The sequence below is a fragment of the Euphorbia lathyris genome, chromosome 1 (genome assembly GCF_963576675.1).
Source record: "Euphorbia lathyris chromosome 1, ddEupLath1.1, whole genome shotgun sequence".
Classification (NCBI taxonomy): domain Eukaryota; kingdom Viridiplantae; phylum Streptophyta; class Magnoliopsida; order Malpighiales; family Euphorbiaceae; genus Euphorbia; species Euphorbia lathyris.
The window spans coordinates 136706657-136719559 of record NC_088910.1 but is presented as its reverse complement, the minus strand read 5'-3'; the positions used below and the strand labels follow the sequence as shown (position 1 = coordinate 136719559).

At 47.4% G+C, this 12903-nt stretch overlaps 38 non-coding genes across 38 annotated transcripts; all 38 read right to left on the bottom strand.

Annotated features, from left to right (window-relative positions):
- Positions 1-68: 68 nt before the first annotated feature.
- Positions 69-188, bottom strand: LOC136214865 (5S ribosomal RNA). Its single transcript, XR_010681932.1, has one exon. It is a non-coding gene; the product is annotated as a 5S ribosomal RNA (ribosomal RNA).
- Positions 189-447: 259 nt separating this feature from the next.
- LOC136214752 (5S ribosomal RNA) lies at positions 448-566 on the bottom strand. The gene has a single exon (XR_010681825.1). It is a non-coding gene; the product is annotated as a 5S ribosomal RNA (ribosomal RNA).
- Positions 567-748: 182 nt separating this feature from the next.
- On the bottom strand, positions 749-867 carry LOC136215330 (5S ribosomal RNA). The gene has a single exon (XR_010682372.1). It is a non-coding gene; the product is annotated as a 5S ribosomal RNA (ribosomal RNA).
- A 258-nt stretch (positions 868-1125) lies between these two features.
- On the bottom strand, positions 1126-1245 carry LOC136215379 (5S ribosomal RNA). Its single transcript, XR_010682420.1, has one exon. It is a non-coding gene; the product is annotated as a 5S ribosomal RNA (ribosomal RNA).
- A 259-nt stretch (positions 1246-1504) lies between these two features.
- LOC136214051 (5S ribosomal RNA) lies at positions 1505-1623 on the bottom strand. The gene has a single exon (XR_010681149.1). It is a non-coding gene; the product is annotated as a 5S ribosomal RNA (ribosomal RNA).
- A 182-nt stretch (positions 1624-1805) lies between these two features.
- LOC136215317 (5S ribosomal RNA) lies at positions 1806-1924 on the bottom strand. Its single transcript, XR_010682359.1, has one exon. It is a non-coding gene; the product is annotated as a 5S ribosomal RNA (ribosomal RNA).
- A 260-nt stretch (positions 1925-2184) lies between these two features.
- Positions 2185-2303, bottom strand: LOC136211903 (5S ribosomal RNA). Its single transcript, XR_010679088.1, has one exon. It is a non-coding gene; the product is annotated as a 5S ribosomal RNA (ribosomal RNA).
- A 183-nt stretch (positions 2304-2486) lies between these two features.
- Positions 2487-2605, bottom strand: LOC136214770 (5S ribosomal RNA). Its single transcript, XR_010681842.1, has one exon. It is a non-coding gene; the product is annotated as a 5S ribosomal RNA (ribosomal RNA).
- Positions 2606-2787: 182 nt separating this feature from the next.
- On the bottom strand, positions 2788-2906 carry LOC136214677 (5S ribosomal RNA). Its single transcript, XR_010681754.1, has one exon. It is a non-coding gene; the product is annotated as a 5S ribosomal RNA (ribosomal RNA).
- A 260-nt stretch (positions 2907-3166) lies between these two features.
- Positions 3167-3285, bottom strand: LOC136211638 (5S ribosomal RNA). The gene has a single exon (XR_010678834.1). It is a non-coding gene; the product is annotated as a 5S ribosomal RNA (ribosomal RNA).
- Positions 3286-3468: 183 nt separating this feature from the next.
- Positions 3469-3587, bottom strand: LOC136214769 (5S ribosomal RNA). The gene has a single exon (XR_010681841.1). It is a non-coding gene; the product is annotated as a 5S ribosomal RNA (ribosomal RNA).
- Positions 3588-3769: 182 nt separating this feature from the next.
- On the bottom strand, positions 3770-3888 carry LOC136214676 (5S ribosomal RNA). The gene has a single exon (XR_010681753.1). It is a non-coding gene; the product is annotated as a 5S ribosomal RNA (ribosomal RNA).
- Positions 3889-4148: 260 nt separating this feature from the next.
- Positions 4149-4267, bottom strand: LOC136211637 (5S ribosomal RNA). Its single transcript, XR_010678833.1, has one exon. It is a non-coding gene; the product is annotated as a 5S ribosomal RNA (ribosomal RNA).
- Positions 4268-4450: 183 nt separating this feature from the next.
- LOC136214767 (5S ribosomal RNA) lies at positions 4451-4569 on the bottom strand. The gene has a single exon (XR_010681839.1). It is a non-coding gene; the product is annotated as a 5S ribosomal RNA (ribosomal RNA).
- A 182-nt stretch (positions 4570-4751) lies between these two features.
- Positions 4752-4870, bottom strand: LOC136215315 (5S ribosomal RNA). The gene has a single exon (XR_010682358.1). It is a non-coding gene; the product is annotated as a 5S ribosomal RNA (ribosomal RNA).
- Positions 4871-5130: 260 nt separating this feature from the next.
- LOC136211635 (5S ribosomal RNA) lies at positions 5131-5249 on the bottom strand. Its single transcript, XR_010678830.1, has one exon. It is a non-coding gene; the product is annotated as a 5S ribosomal RNA (ribosomal RNA).
- A 182-nt stretch (positions 5250-5431) lies between these two features.
- LOC136211634 (5S ribosomal RNA) lies at positions 5432-5550 on the bottom strand. The gene has a single exon (XR_010678829.1). It is a non-coding gene; the product is annotated as a 5S ribosomal RNA (ribosomal RNA).
- Positions 5551-5733: 183 nt separating this feature from the next.
- LOC136211633 (5S ribosomal RNA) lies at positions 5734-5852 on the bottom strand. The gene has a single exon (XR_010678828.1). It is a non-coding gene; the product is annotated as a 5S ribosomal RNA (ribosomal RNA).
- A 258-nt stretch (positions 5853-6110) lies between these two features.
- On the bottom strand, positions 6111-6229 carry LOC136215323 (5S ribosomal RNA). The gene has a single exon (XR_010682365.1). It is a non-coding gene; the product is annotated as a 5S ribosomal RNA (ribosomal RNA).
- A 183-nt stretch (positions 6230-6412) lies between these two features.
- On the bottom strand, positions 6413-6531 carry LOC136213968 (5S ribosomal RNA). Its single transcript, XR_010681067.1, has one exon. It is a non-coding gene; the product is annotated as a 5S ribosomal RNA (ribosomal RNA).
- A 183-nt stretch (positions 6532-6714) lies between these two features.
- On the bottom strand, positions 6715-6833 carry LOC136213890 (5S ribosomal RNA). Its single transcript, XR_010680990.1, has one exon. It is a non-coding gene; the product is annotated as a 5S ribosomal RNA (ribosomal RNA).
- A 258-nt stretch (positions 6834-7091) lies between these two features.
- On the bottom strand, positions 7092-7210 carry LOC136215632 (5S ribosomal RNA). Its single transcript, XR_010682669.1, has one exon. It is a non-coding gene; the product is annotated as a 5S ribosomal RNA (ribosomal RNA).
- A 182-nt stretch (positions 7211-7392) lies between these two features.
- LOC136215498 (5S ribosomal RNA) lies at positions 7393-7511 on the bottom strand. Its single transcript, XR_010682538.1, has one exon. It is a non-coding gene; the product is annotated as a 5S ribosomal RNA (ribosomal RNA).
- Positions 7512-7693: 182 nt separating this feature from the next.
- Positions 7694-7812, bottom strand: LOC136211632 (5S ribosomal RNA). The gene has a single exon (XR_010678827.1). It is a non-coding gene; the product is annotated as a 5S ribosomal RNA (ribosomal RNA).
- Positions 7813-7993: 181 nt separating this feature from the next.
- LOC136214050 (5S ribosomal RNA) lies at positions 7994-8112 on the bottom strand. Its single transcript, XR_010681148.1, has one exon. It is a non-coding gene; the product is annotated as a 5S ribosomal RNA (ribosomal RNA).
- Positions 8113-8295: 183 nt separating this feature from the next.
- LOC136215342 (5S ribosomal RNA) lies at positions 8296-8414 on the bottom strand. The gene has a single exon (XR_010682383.1). It is a non-coding gene; the product is annotated as a 5S ribosomal RNA (ribosomal RNA).
- Positions 8415-8673: 259 nt separating this feature from the next.
- On the bottom strand, positions 8674-8792 carry LOC136213412 (5S ribosomal RNA). Its single transcript, XR_010680525.1, has one exon. It is a non-coding gene; the product is annotated as a 5S ribosomal RNA (ribosomal RNA).
- Positions 8793-9052: 260 nt separating this feature from the next.
- Positions 9053-9171, bottom strand: LOC136213464 (5S ribosomal RNA). Its single transcript, XR_010680573.1, has one exon. It is a non-coding gene; the product is annotated as a 5S ribosomal RNA (ribosomal RNA).
- Positions 9172-9431: 260 nt separating this feature from the next.
- On the bottom strand, positions 9432-9550 carry LOC136214116 (5S ribosomal RNA). Its single transcript, XR_010681213.1, has one exon. It is a non-coding gene; the product is annotated as a 5S ribosomal RNA (ribosomal RNA).
- Positions 9551-9733: 183 nt separating this feature from the next.
- LOC136212104 (5S ribosomal RNA) lies at positions 9734-9852 on the bottom strand. The gene has a single exon (XR_010679278.1). It is a non-coding gene; the product is annotated as a 5S ribosomal RNA (ribosomal RNA).
- A 260-nt stretch (positions 9853-10112) lies between these two features.
- On the bottom strand, positions 10113-10231 carry LOC136215037 (5S ribosomal RNA). Its single transcript, XR_010682093.1, has one exon. It is a non-coding gene; the product is annotated as a 5S ribosomal RNA (ribosomal RNA).
- Positions 10232-10413: 182 nt separating this feature from the next.
- On the bottom strand, positions 10414-10532 carry LOC136214001 (5S ribosomal RNA). Its single transcript, XR_010681097.1, has one exon. It is a non-coding gene; the product is annotated as a 5S ribosomal RNA (ribosomal RNA).
- A 261-nt stretch (positions 10533-10793) lies between these two features.
- LOC136214016 (5S ribosomal RNA) lies at positions 10794-10912 on the bottom strand. Its single transcript, XR_010681115.1, has one exon. It is a non-coding gene; the product is annotated as a 5S ribosomal RNA (ribosomal RNA).
- Positions 10913-11171: 259 nt separating this feature from the next.
- LOC136214927 (5S ribosomal RNA) lies at positions 11172-11290 on the bottom strand. Its single transcript, XR_010681990.1, has one exon. It is a non-coding gene; the product is annotated as a 5S ribosomal RNA (ribosomal RNA).
- A 184-nt stretch (positions 11291-11474) lies between these two features.
- Positions 11475-11593, bottom strand: LOC136211892 (5S ribosomal RNA). The gene has a single exon (XR_010679077.1). It is a non-coding gene; the product is annotated as a 5S ribosomal RNA (ribosomal RNA).
- A 182-nt stretch (positions 11594-11775) lies between these two features.
- Positions 11776-11894, bottom strand: LOC136212103 (5S ribosomal RNA). Its single transcript, XR_010679277.1, has one exon. It is a non-coding gene; the product is annotated as a 5S ribosomal RNA (ribosomal RNA).
- Positions 11895-12155: 261 nt separating this feature from the next.
- Positions 12156-12274, bottom strand: LOC136214015 (5S ribosomal RNA). Its single transcript, XR_010681114.1, has one exon. It is a non-coding gene; the product is annotated as a 5S ribosomal RNA (ribosomal RNA).
- A 260-nt stretch (positions 12275-12534) lies between these two features.
- Positions 12535-12653, bottom strand: LOC136211948 (5S ribosomal RNA). The gene has a single exon (XR_010679131.1). It is a non-coding gene; the product is annotated as a 5S ribosomal RNA (ribosomal RNA).
- Positions 12654-12903: the final 250 nt, after the last annotated feature.

Here is a 12903-nt window from a genome sequence, read left to right as displayed (position 1 = left end):
CGAAAACGTGCACGCCATGGTGAAAAAAAAATTAAATAATTAAAAAATGCACGTTGCAAAAAAGTTTGGGGGTGCAACACGAGGACTTCCCAAGAGGTCACCCATCTTAGTACTACTCTCGCCCAAGCATGTTTAACTTCGGAGTTCTGATGGGATCCGGTGCATTTATTGCTGGTATGATCGCACCCGTCATCCCATGCAAAAACTAAGCATATATTCCATACTGGGCGCCCCTTTCTCCCGTATGCTCATCCTTCACGTGCATGCACAAGCCCCCGGAACCCAAACACTGACCCCCGCCTCGAAAACGTGCACGCCATGGTGAAAAAAAAATTAAATAATTAAAAAATGCACGTTGCAAAAAAGTTTGGGCCCGCCTCGAAAACGTGCACGCCATGGTGAAAAAAAAATTAAATAATTAAAAAATGCACGTTGCAAAAAAGTTTGGGGGTGCAGCGCGAGGACTTCCCAAGAGGTCACCCATCTTAGTACTACTCTCGCCCAAGCACGTTTCACTTCGGAGTTCTGATGGGATCCGGTGCATTAGTGCTGGTATGATCGCACCCGTCATCCCATGCAAAAACTAAGCATATATTCCATACTGGGCGCCCCTTTCTCCCGTATGCTCATCCTTCACGTGCATGCACAAGCCCCCGGACCCCAAACACTGACCCCCGCCTCGTAAACGTGCACGCCATGGTGAAAAAAAAATTAAATAATTAAAAAATGCACGTTGCAAAAAAGTTTGGGGGTGCAACACGAGGACTTCCCAAGAGGTCACCCATCTTAGTACTACTTTCGCCCAAACACGTTTAACTTCGAAGTTCTGATGGGATCCGGTGCATTAGTGCTGGTATGATCGCACCCGTCATCCCATGCAAAAACTAAGCATATATTCCATAATGGGCGCCCCTTTCTCCCGTATGCTCATCCTTCACGTGCATGCACAAGCCCCCGGACCACAAACACTGACCCCCGCCTCGAAAACGTGCACGCCATGGTGAAAAAAAATTAAATAATTAAAAAATGCACGTTGCAAAAAAGTTTGGGCCCGCCTCGAAAACGTGCACGCCATGGTGAAAAAAAAATTAAATAATTAAAAAATGCACGTTGCAAAAAAGTTTGGGGGTGCAACACGAAGACTTCCCAAGAGGTCACCCATCTTAGTACTACTCTCGCCCAAGCATGTTTAACTTCGGAGTTCTGATGGGATCCGGTGCATTTATTGCTGGTATGATCGCACCCGTCATCCCATGCAAAAACTAAGCATATATTCCATACTGGGCGCCCCTTTCTCCCGTATGCTCATCCTTCACGTGCATGCACAAGCCCCCGGAACCCAAACACTGACCCCCGCCTCGAAAACGTGCACGCCATGGTGAAAAAAAAATTAAAAAATTAAAAAATGCACGTTGCAAAAAAGTTTGGGCCCGCCTCGAAAACGTGCACGCCATGGTGAAAAAAAAATTAAATAATTAAAAAATGCACGTTGCAAAAAAGTTTGGGGGTGCAGCGCGAGGACTTCCCAAGAGGTCACCCATCTTAGTACTACTCTCGCCCAAGCACGTTTAACTTCGGAGTTCTGATGGGATCCGGTGCATTAGTGCTGGTATGATCGCACCCGTCATCCCATGCAAAAACTAAGCATATATTCCATACTGGGCGCCCCTTTCTCCCGTATGCTCATCCTTCACGTGCATGCACAAGCCCCCGGACCCCAAACACTGACCCCCGCTTCGAAAACGTGCACGCCATGGTGAAAAAAAAATTAACTAATTAAAAAATGCACGTTGCAAAAAAGTTTGGGGGTGCAACACGAGGACTTCCCAAGAGGTCACCCATCTTAGTACTACTCTCGCCCAGGCACGTTTAGCTTCGGAGTTCTGATGGGATTCGGTGCATTAGTGCTGATATGATCGCACCCATCATCCCATGCAAAAACTAAGCATATATTCCATACTGGGCGCCCCTTTCTCCCGTATGCTCATCCTTCACGTGCATGCACAAGCCCCCGGACCCCAAACACTGACCCCCGCCACGAAAACGTGCACGCCATGGTGAAAAAAAAAATTAAATAATTAAAAAATGCACGTTGCAAAAAAGTTTGGGCCCGCCTCGAAAACGTGCACGCCATGGTGAAAAAAAAATTAAATAATTAAAAAATGCACGTTGCAAAAAAGTTTGGGGGTGCAACACGAGGACTTCCCAAGAGGTCACCCATCTTAGTACTACTCTCGCCCGAGCACGTTTAACTTCGGAGTTCTGATGGGATCCGGTGCATTAGTGCTGGTATGATCGCACCCGTCATCCCATGCAAAAACTAAGCATATATTCCATACTGGGCGCCCCTTTCTCCCGTATGCTCATCCTTCACGTGCATGCACAAGCCCCCGGACCCCAAACACTGACCCCCGCCTCGTAAACGTGCACGCCATGGTGAAAAAAAAAATTAAATAATTAAAAAATGCACGTTGCAAAAAAGTTTGGGGGTGCAACACGAGGACTTCCCAAGAGGTCACCCATCTTAGTACTACTTTCGCCCAAGCACGTTTAACTTCGAAGTTCTGATGGGATCCGGTGCATTAGTGCTGGTATGATCGCACCCGTCATCCCATGCAAAAACTAAGCATATATTCCATACTGGGCGCCCCTTTCTCCCGTATGCTCATCCTTCACGTGCATGCACAAGCCCCCGGACCCCAAACACTGACCCCCGCTTCGAAAACGTGCACGCCATGGTGAAAAAAAAATTAACTAATTAAAAAATGCACGTTGCAAAAAAGTTTGGGGGTGCAACACGAGGACTTCCCAAGAGGTCACCCATCTTAGTACTACTCTCGCCCAGGCACGTTTAGCTTCGAAGTTCTGATGGGATTCGGTGCATTAGTGCTGATATGATCGCACCCATCATCCCATGCAAAAACTAAGCATATATTCCATACTGGGCGCCCCTTTCTCCCGTATGCTCATCCTTCACGTGCATGCACAAGCCCCCGGACCCCAAACACTGACCCCCGCCACGAAAACGTGCACGCCATGGTGAAAAAAAAAATTAAATAATTAAAAAATGCACGTTGCAAAAAAGTTTGGGCCCGCCTCGAAAACGTGCACGCCATGGTGAAAAAAAAATTAAATAATTAAAAAATGCACGTTGCAAAAAAGTTTGGGGGTGCAACACGAGGACTTCCCAAGAGGTCACCCATCTTAGTACTACTCTCGCCCAAGCACGTTTAACTTCGGAGTTCTGATGGGATCCGGTGCATTAGTGCTGGTATGATCGCACCCGTCATCCCATGCAAAAACTAAGCATATATTCCATACTGGGCGCCGCTTTCTCCTGTATGCTCATCCTTCACGTGCATGCACAAGCCCCCGGACCCCAAACACTGACCCCCGCCTCGTAAACGTGCACGCCATGGTGAAAAAAAAAATTAAATAATTAAAAAATGCACGTTGCAAAAAAGTTTGGGGGTGCAACACGAGGACTTCCCAAGAGGTCACCCATCTTAGTACTACTTTCGCCCAAGCACGTTTAACTTCGAAGTTCTGATGGGATCCGGTGCATTAGTGCTGGTATGATCGCACCCGTCATCCCATGCAAAAACTAAGCATATATTCCATACTGGGCGCCCCTTTCTCCCGTATGCTCATCCTTCACGTGCATGCACAAGCCCCCGGACCCCAAACACTGACCCCCGCTTCGAAAACGTGCACGCCATGGTGAAAAAAAAATTAACTAATTAAAAAATGCACGTTGCAAAAAAGTTTGGGGGTGCAACACGAGGACTTCCCAAGAGGTCACCCATCTTAGTACTACTCTCGCCCAGGCACGTTTAGCTTCGAAGTTCTGATGGGATTCGGTGCATTAGTGCTGATATGATCGCACCCATCATCCCATGCAAAAACTAAGCATATATTCCATACTGGGCGCCCCTTTCTCCCGTATGCTCATCCTTCACGTGCATGCACAAGCCCCCGGACCCCAAACACTGACCCCCGCCACGAAAACGTGCACGCCATGGTGAAAAAAAAAATTAAATAATTAAAAAATGCACGTTGCAAAAAAGTTTGGGCCCGCCTCGAAAACGTGCACGCCATGGTGAAAAAAAAATTAAATAATTAAAAAATGCACGTTGCAAAAAAGTTTGGGGGTGCAACACGAGGACTTCCCAAGAGGTCACCCATCTTAGTACTACTCTCGCCCAAGCACGTTTAACTTCGGAGTTCTGATGGGATCCGGTGCATTAGTGCTGGTATGATCGCACCCGTCATCCCATGCAAAAACTAAGCATATATTCCATACTGGGCGCCGCTTTCTCCTGTATGCTCATCCTTCACGTGCATGCACAAGCCCCCGGACCCCAAACACTGACCCCCGCCTCGTAAACGTGCACGCCATGGTGAAAAAAAAAATTAAATAATTAAAAAATGCACGTTGCAAAAAAGTTTGGGGGTGCAACACGAGGACTTCCCAAGAGGTCACCCATCTTAGTACTACTTTCGCCCAAGCACGTTTAACTTCGAAGTTCTGATGGGATCCGGTGCATTAGTGCTGGTATGATCGCACCCGTCATCCCATGCAAAAACTAAGCATATATTCCATACTGGGCGCCCCTTTCTCCCGTATGCTCATCCTTCACGTGCATGCACAAGCCCCCGGACCCCAAACACTGACCCCCGCTTCGAAAACGTGCACGCCATGGTGAAAAAAAAATTAACTAATTAAAAAATGCACGTTGCAAAAAAGTTTGGGGGTGCAACACGAGGACTTCCCAAGAGGTCACCCATCTTAGTACTACTCTCGCCCAGGCACGTTTAGCTTCGGAGTTCTGATGGGATTCGGTGCATTAGTGCTGATATGATCGCACCCATCATCCCATGCAAAAACTAAGCATATATTCCATACTGGGCGCCCCTTTCTCCCGTATGCTCATCCTTCACGTGCATGCACAAGCCCCCGGACCCCAAACACTGACCCCCGCCACGAAAACGTGCACGCCATGGTGAAAAAAAAAATTAAATAATTAAAAAATGCACGTTGCAAAAAAGTTTGGGCCCGCCTCGAAAACGTGCACGCCATGGTGAAAAAAAAATTAAATAATTAAAAAATGCACGTTGCAAAAAAGTTTGGGGGTGCAACACGAGGACTTCCCAAGAGGTCACCCATCTTAGTACTACTCTCGCCCAAGCACGTTTAACTTCGGAGTTCTGATGGGATCCGGTGCATTAGTGCTGGTATGATCGCACCCGTCATCCCATGCAAAAACTAAGCATATATTCCATACTGGGCGCCGCTTTCTCCTGTATGCTCATCCTTCACGTGCATGAACAAGCCCCCGGACCCCAAACACTGACCCCCGCCTCGAAAACGTGCACGCCATGGTGAAAAAAAAATTAAATAATTAAAAAATGCACGTTGTAAAAAAGTTTGGGGGTGCAACACGAGGACTTCCCAAGAGGTCACCCATCTTAGTACTACTCTCGCCCAAGCACGTTTAACTTCGGAGTTCTGATGGGATCCGGTGCATTAGTGCTGGTATGATCGCACCCGTCATCCCATGCAAAAACTAAGCATATATTCCATACTGGGCGCCCCTTTCTCCCGTATGCTCATCCTTCACGTGCATGCACAAGCCCCCGGACCCCAAACACTGACCCCCGCCTCGAAAACGTGCACGCCATGGTGAAAAAAAAAATTAAATAATTAAAAAATGCACGTTGCAAAAAAGTTTGGGGGTGCAACACGAGGACTTCCCAAGAGGTCACCCATCTTAGTACTACTCTCGCCCAAGCACGTTTAACTTCGGAGTTCTGATGGGATCCGGTGCATTAGTGCTGGTATGATCGCACCCGTCATCCTATGCAAAAACTAAGCATATATTCCATACTGGGCGCCCCTTTCTCCCGTATGCTCATCCTTCACGTGCATGCACAAGCCCCCGGACCCCAAACACTGACCCCCGCCTCGAAAACGTGCACGCCATGGTGAAAAAAAAATTAAATAATTAAAAATGCACGTTGCAAAAAAGTTTGGGCCCGCCTCGAAAACGTGCACGCCATGGTGAAAAAAAAATTAAATAATTAAAAAATGCACGTTGCAAAAAAGTTTGGGGGTGCAACACGAGGACTTGCCAAGAGGTCACCCATCTTAGTACTACTCTCGCCCAAGCACGTTTAGCTTCGGAGTTCTGATGGGATCCGGTGCATTAGTGCTGGTATGATCGCATCCGTCATCCCATGCAAAAACTAAGCATATATTCCATATTGGGCGCCGCTTTCTCCTGTATGCTCATCCTTCACGTGCATGAACAAGCCCCCGGACCCCAAACACTGACCCCCGCCTCGAAAACGTGCACGCCATGGTGAAAAAAAAAATTAAATAATTAAAAAATGCACGTTGCAAAAAAGTTTGGGGGTGCAACACGAGGACTTCCCAAGAGGTCACCCATCTTAGTACTACTCTCGCCCAAGCACGTTTAACTTCGGAGTTTTGATGGGATCCGGTGCATTAGTGCTGGTATGATCGCACCCGTCATCCCATGCAAAAACTAAGCATATATTCCATACTGGGCGCCCCTTTCTCCCGTATGCTCATCCTTCACGTGCATGCACAAGCCCCCGGACCCCAAACACTGACCCCCGCCTCAAAAACGTGCACGCCATGGTGAAAAAAAAAATTAAATAATTAAAAAATGCACGTTGCAAAAAAGTTTGGGGGTGCAACACGAGGACTTCCCAAGAGGTCACCCATCTTAGTACTACTCTCGCCCAAGCACGTTTCACTTCAGAGTTCTGATGGGATCCGGTGCATTAGTGCTGGTATGATCGCACCCGTCATCCTATGCAAAAACTAAGCATATATTCCATACTGGGCGCCCCTTTCTCCCGTATGCTCATCCTTCACGTGCATGCACAAGCCCCCGGACCCCAAACACTGACCCCCGCCTCGAAAACGTGCACGCCATGGTGAAAAAAAAATTAAATAATTAAAAATGCACGTTGCAAAAAATTTTGGGCCCGCCTCGAAAACGTGCACGCCATGGTGAAAAAAAAATTAAATAATTAAAAAATGCACGTTGCAAAAAAGTTTGGGGGTGCAACGCGAGGACTTCCCAAGAGGTCACCCATCTTAGTACTACTCTCGCCCAAGGACGTTTAACTTCGGAGTTTTGATGGGATCCAGTGCATTAGTGCTGGTATGATCGCACCCGTCATCCCATGCAAAAACTAAGCATATATTCCATACTGGGCGCCCCTTTCTCCCGTATGCTCATCCTTCACGTGCATGCACAAGCCCCCGGACCCCAAACACTGACCCCCGCCTCGAAAACGTGCACGCCATGGTGAAAAAAAAATTAAATAATTAAAAAATGCACGTTGCAAAAAAGTTTGGGGGTGCAACACGAGGACTTCCCAAGAGGTCACCCATCTTAGTACTACTCTCACCCAAGCACGTTTAACTTCGGAGTTCTGATGGGAACCGGTGCATTAGTGCTGGTATGATCCCACCCGTCATCCCATGCAAAAACTAAGCATATATTTCATACTGGGCGCCCATTTCTCCCGTATGCTCATCCTTCACGTGCAGGCACAAGCCCCCGGACCCCAAACACTGACCCCCGCCTCGAAAACGTGCACGCCATGGTGAAAAAAAAATTAAATAATTAAAAAATGCACGTTGCAAAAAAGTTTGGGGGTGCAACACGAGGACTTCCCAAGAGGTCACCCATCTTAGTACTACTCTCGCCCAAGCACGTTTAACTTCGGAGTTCTGATGGGATCCGGTGCATTAGTGCTGGTATGATCGCACCCGTAATCCCATGCAAAAACTAAGCATATATTCCATACTGGGCGCCCCTTTCTCCCGTATGCTCATCCTTCACGTGCATGCACAAGCCCCCGGACCCCAAACACTGACCCCCGCCTCGAAAACGTGCACGCCATGGTGAAAAAAAATTAAATAATTAAAAAATGCACGTTGCAAAAAAGTTTGGGGGTGCAGCGCGAGGACTTCCCAAGAGGTCACCCATCTTAGTACTACTCTCGCCCAAGCACGTTTAACTTCGGAGTTCTGATGGGATCCGGTGCATTAGTGCTGGTATGATCGCACCCATCATCCCATGCAAAAACTAAGCATATATTCCATACTGGGCGCCCCTTTCTCCCGTATGCTCATCCTTCACGTGCATGCACAAGCCCCCGGACCCCTAACACTGACCCCCGCCTCGAAAACGTGCACGCCATGGTGAAAAAAAAAATTAAATAATTAAAAAATGCACGTTGCAAAAAAGTTTGGGGGTTCAACACAAGGACTTCCCAAGAGGTCACCCATCTTAGTACTACTCTCGCCCAAGCACGTTTTACTTCGGAGTTCTGATGGGATCCGGTGCATTAGTGCTGGTATGATCGCACCCGTCATCCCATGCAAAAACTAAGCATATATTCCATACTGGGCGCCCCTTTCTCCCGTATGCTCATCCTTCACGTGCATGCACAAGCCCCCGGACCCCAAACACTGACCCCCGCCTCGAAAACGTGCACGCCATGGTGAAAAAAAAATTTCATAATTAAAAAATGCACGTTGCAAAAAAGTTTGGGCCCGCCTCGAAAACGTGAACGCCATGGTGAAAAAAAAATTAAATAATTAAAAAATGCACGTTGCAAAAAAGTTTGGGGGTGCAACACGAGGACTTCCCAAGAGGTCACCCATCTTAGTACTACTCTCGACCAAGCACGTTTAACTTCGGAGTTCTGATGGGATCCGGTGCATTAGTGCTGGTATGATCGCACCCGTCATCCCATGCAAAAACTAAGCATATATTTCATACTGGGCGCCCCTTTCTCCCGTATGCTCATCCTTCACGTGCATGCACAAGCCCCCGGACCCCAAACACTGACCCCCGCCTCGAAAACGTGCACGCCATGGTGAAAAAAAAAATTAAATAATTAAAAAATGCACGTTGCAAAAAAGTTTGGGCCCGCCTCGAAAACGTGCACGCCATGGTGAAAAAAAAATTAAATAATTAAAAAATGCACGTTGCAAAAAAGTTTGGGGGTGCAACACGAGGACTTCCTGAGAGGTCACCCATCTTAGTACTACTCTCGCCCAAGCACGTTTAACTTCGGAGTTCTGATGGGATCCGGTGCATTAGTGCTGGTATGATCGCACCCGTCATCCCATGCAAAAACTAAGCATATATTCCATACTGGGCGCCCCTTTCTCCCGTATGCTCATCCTTCACGTGCATGCACAAGCCCCCGGAACCCAAACACTGACCCCCGCCTCGAAAACGTGCACGCCATGGTGAAAAAAAAAATTAAATAATTAAAAAATGCACGTTGCAAAAAAGTTTGGGCCCGCCTCGAAAACGTGCACGCCATGGTGAAAAAAAAATTAAATAATTAAAAAATGCACGTTGCAAAAAAGTTTGGGGGTGCAACACGAGGACTTCCCAAGAGGTCACCCATCTTAGTACTACTCTCGCCCAAGCACGTTTAACTTCGGAGTTCTGATGGGATCCGGTGCATTAGTGATGGTATGATCGCACCCGTCATCCCATGCAAAAACTAAGCATATATTCCATACTGGGCGCCCCTTTCTCCTGTATGCTCATCCTTCACGTGCATGAACAAGCCCCCGGACCCCAAACACTGACCCCCGCCTCGAAAACGTGCACGCCATGGTGAAAAAAAAAATTAAATAATTAAAAAATGCACGTTGCAAAAAAGTTTGGGGGTGCAACACGAGGACTTCCCAAGAGGTCACCCATCTTAGTACTACTCTCGCCCAAGCACGTTTCACTTCGGAGTTCTGATGGGATCCGGTGCATTAGTGCTGGTATGATCGCACCCGTCATCCCATGCAAAAACTAAGCATATATTCCATACTGGACGCCCCTTTCTCCCGTATGCTCATCCTTCACGTGCATGCACAAGCCCCCGGACCCCAAACACTGACCCCCGCCTCGAAAACGTGCACGCCATGGTGAAAAAAAAAATTAAATAATTAAAAAATGCACGTTGCAAAAAAGTTTGGGCCCGTCTCGAAAACGTGCACGCCATGGTGAAAAAAAAATTAAATAATTAAAAAATGCACGTTGCAAAAAAGTTTGGGGGTGCAACACGAGGACTTCCCAAGAGGTCACCCATCTTAGTACTACTCTCGCCCAAGCACGTTCAACTTCGAAGTTCTGATGGGATCCGGTGCATTAGTGCTGGTATGATCGCACCCGTCATCCCATGCAAAAACTAAGCATATATTCCATACTGGGCGCCCCTTTCTCCCGTATGCTCATCCTTCACGTGCATGCACAAGCCCCCGGACCCCAAACACTGACCCCCGCCTCGAAAACGTGCACGCCATGGTGAAAAAAAAATTAAATAATTAAAAAATGCACGTTGCAAAAAAGTTTGGGGGTGCAACACGAGGACTTCCCAAGAGGTCACCCATCTTAGTACTACTCTCGCCCAAGCACGTTTCACTTTGGAGTTCTGATGGGATCCGGTGCATTAGTGCTGGTATGATCGCACCCGTCATCCCATGCAAAAACTAAGCATATATTCCATTCTGGGCGCCCCTTTCTCCCGTATGCTCATCCTTCACGTGCATGCACAAGCCCCCGGACCCCAAACACTGACCCCCGCCTCGAAAACGTGCACGCCATGGTGAAAAAAAAAATTAAATAATTAAAAAATGCACGTTGCAAAAAAGTTTGGGCCCGCCTCGAAAACGTGCACGCCATGGTGAAAAAAAAAATTAAATAATTAAAAAATGCACGTTGCAAAAAAGTTTGGGGGTGCAACACGAGGACTTCCCAAGAGGTCACCCATCTTAGTACTACTCTCGCCCAAGCACGTTTGACTTCGGAGTTCTGATGGGATCCGGTGCATTAGTGCTGGTATGATCGCACCTGTCATCCCATGCAAAAACTAAGCATATATTTCATACTGGGCGCCCCTTTCTCCCGTATGCTCATCCTTCACGTGCATGCACAAGCCCCCGGACCCCAAACACTGACCCCCGCCTCGAAAACGTGCACGCCATGGTGAAAAAAAAATTAAATAATTAAAAAATGCACGTTGCAAAAAAGTTTGGGCCCGCCTCGAAAACGTGCACGCCATGGTGAAAAAAAAATTAAATAATTAAAAAATGCACGTTGTAAAAAAGTTTGGGGGTGGAACGCGAGGACTTCCCAAGAGGTCACCCATCTTAGTACTACTCTCGCCCAAGCACGTTTAACTTCGGAGTTCTGATGGGATCCGGTGCATTAGTGCTGGTATGATCGCACCCGTCATCCCATGCAAAAACTAAGCATATATTCCATACTGGGCGCCCCTTTCTCCCGTATGCTCATCCTTCACGTGCATGCACAAGCCCCCGGACCCCAAACACTGACCCCGCCTCGAAAACGTGCACGCCATGGTGAAAAAAAAAAAATTAAATAATTAAAAAATGCACGTTGCAAAAAAGTTTGGGGGTGCAACACGAGGACTTCCCAAGAGGTCACCCATCTTAGTACTACTCTCGCCCAAGCACGTTTAGCTTCGGAGTTCTGATGGGATCCGGTGCATTAGTGCTGGTATGATCGCACCCGTCATCCCATGCAAAAACTAAGCATATATTCCATACTGGGCGCCCCTTTCTCCCGTATGCTCATCCTTCACGTGCATGCACAAGCCCCCGGACCCCAAACACTGACCCCCGCCTCGAAAACGTGCACGCCATGGTGAAAAAAAAATTAAATAATTAAAAAATGCACGTTGCAAAAAAGTTTGGGGGTGCAACACGAGGACTTCCCAAGAGGTCACCCATCTTAGTACTACTCTCGCCCAAGCACGTTTCACTTCGGAGTTCTGATGGGATCCGGTGCATTAGTGCTGGTATGATCGCACCCGTCATCCCATGCAAAAACTAAGCATATATTCCATACTGGGCGCCCCTTTCTCCCGTATGCTCATCCTTCACGTGCATGCACAAGCCCCCGGACCCCAAACACTGACCCCCGCCTCGAAAACGTGCACGCCATGGTGAAAAAAAAAATTAAATAATTAAAAAATGCACGTTGCAAAAAAGTTTGGGCCCGCCTCGAAAACGTGCACGCAATGGTGAAAAAAAAAATTAAATAATTAAAAAATGCACGTTGCAAAAAAGTTTGGGGGTGCAACACGAGGACTTCCCAAGAGGTCACCCATCTTAGTACTACTCTCGCCCAAGCACGTTTGACTTCGGAGTTCTGATGGGATCCGGTGCATTAGTGCTGGTATGATCGCACCTGTCATCCCATGCAAAAACTAAGCATATATTTCATACTGGGCGCCCCTTTCTCCCGTATGCTCATCCTTCACGTGCATGCACAAGCCCCCGGACCCCAAACACTGACCCCCGCCTCGAAAACGTGCACGCCATGGTGAAAAAAAAAATTAAATAATTAAAAAATGCACGTTGCAAAAAAGTTTGGGCCCGCCTCGAAAACGTGCACGCCATGGTGAAAAAAAAATTAAATAATTAAAAAATGCACGTTGCAAAAAAGTTTGGGGGTGCAACACGAGGACTTCCCGAGAGGTCACCCATCTTAGTACTACTCTCGCCCAAGCACGTTTAACTTCGGAGTTCTGATGGGATCCGGTGCATTAGTGCTGGTATGATCGCACCCGTCATCCCATGCAAAAACTAAGCATATATTCCATACTGGGCGCCCTTTTCTCCCGTATGCTCATCCTTCACGTGCATGCACAAGCCCCCGGAACCCAAACACTGACCCCCGCCTCGAAAACGTGCACGCCATGGTGAAAAAAAAAATTAAATAATTAAAAAATGCACGTTGCAAAAAAGTTTGGGCCCGCCTCGAAAACGTGCACGCCATGGTGAAAAAAAAATTAAATAATTAAAAAATGCACGTTGCA